Here is a 1,101-nt window from a genome sequence, read left to right as displayed (position 1 = left end):
CCTCGGCCCGCATGCCATGCCACGGCCTCGGCCCGCATGCCCTGCCACGGCGTTGCCCAACATGCCATGCCACGTCCTCGGCCCGCATGCCATGACATGCCACGGCCCGCATGTGTTGCCACGGCGTTGCCAAACATGCCATGCCACGGCCTCGGCCCGCATGCCATGCCACGGCGTCGCCCAACATGCCATGCCACGGCCACGGCCCGCATGCCATGCCACGGCCTCGGCCCGCATGCCTTGCTACGGCGTTGCCCAACATGCCATGCCACGGCCTCGGCCCGCATGCCTTGCCACGGCGTTGCCCAACATGCCATGCCACGGCCTCGGCCCGCTTGCCATGCCATGCCACGGCCCGCATGTCTTGCCAAGGCGTTGCCAAACATGCCTTGCCACGGCCTCGGCCCGCATGCCATGCCACGGCGTCGCCCAACATGCCATGCCACGGCCTCGGCCCGCATGCCTTGCGACGGCGTCGCCCAACATGCCATGCCACGGCCTCGGCCCGCATGCCATGCCACGGCCTCGGCCCGCATGCCATGCCACGGCCTCGGCCCGCATGCCATGCCACGGCCTCGGCCCGCATGACATGCCACGGCCTCGGCCCGCATGCCATGCCACGGCCTCGGCCCGCATGCCTTGCCACGGCGTTGCCCAACATGCCACGCCACGGCCTCGGCCCGCATGCCATGCCATGCCACGGCCCGCATGTCTTGCCACGGCGTTGCGAAACATGCCATGCCACGGCCTCGGCCCGCATGCCATGCCACGGCGTCGCCCAACATGCCATGCCACGGCCACGGCCCGCATGCCATGCCACGGCCTCGGCCCGCATGCCTTGCTACGGCGTTGCCCAACATGCCATGCCACGGCCTCGGCCCGCATGCCTTGCCAGGGCGTTGCCCAGCATGCCATGCCACCGCGTTGCCCGTGGTGCCATGCCTTAGCCTTGGCCAACATGTCGAGCCACGGCCTTGGCCAACATGTCGAGCCACGGCCTCGGCCCGCATGCCTTGCTACGGCGTCGCCCAACATGCCATGCCACGGCCTCGGCCCGCATGCCTTGCTACGGCGTCGCCCAACATGCCATGCCACGGCCTC

This window comes from Camellia sinensis, chromosome 12 (assembly GCF_055761805.1).
Source record: "Camellia sinensis isolate YWXY chromosome 12, ASM5576180v1, whole genome shotgun sequence".
In the NCBI taxonomy this organism is placed as follows: Eukaryota; Viridiplantae; Streptophyta; class Magnoliopsida; order Ericales; family Theaceae; genus Camellia; species Camellia sinensis.
The sequence above is the reverse complement of the archived record's forward strand: the minus strand, read 5'-3'. Positions refer to the sequence as shown.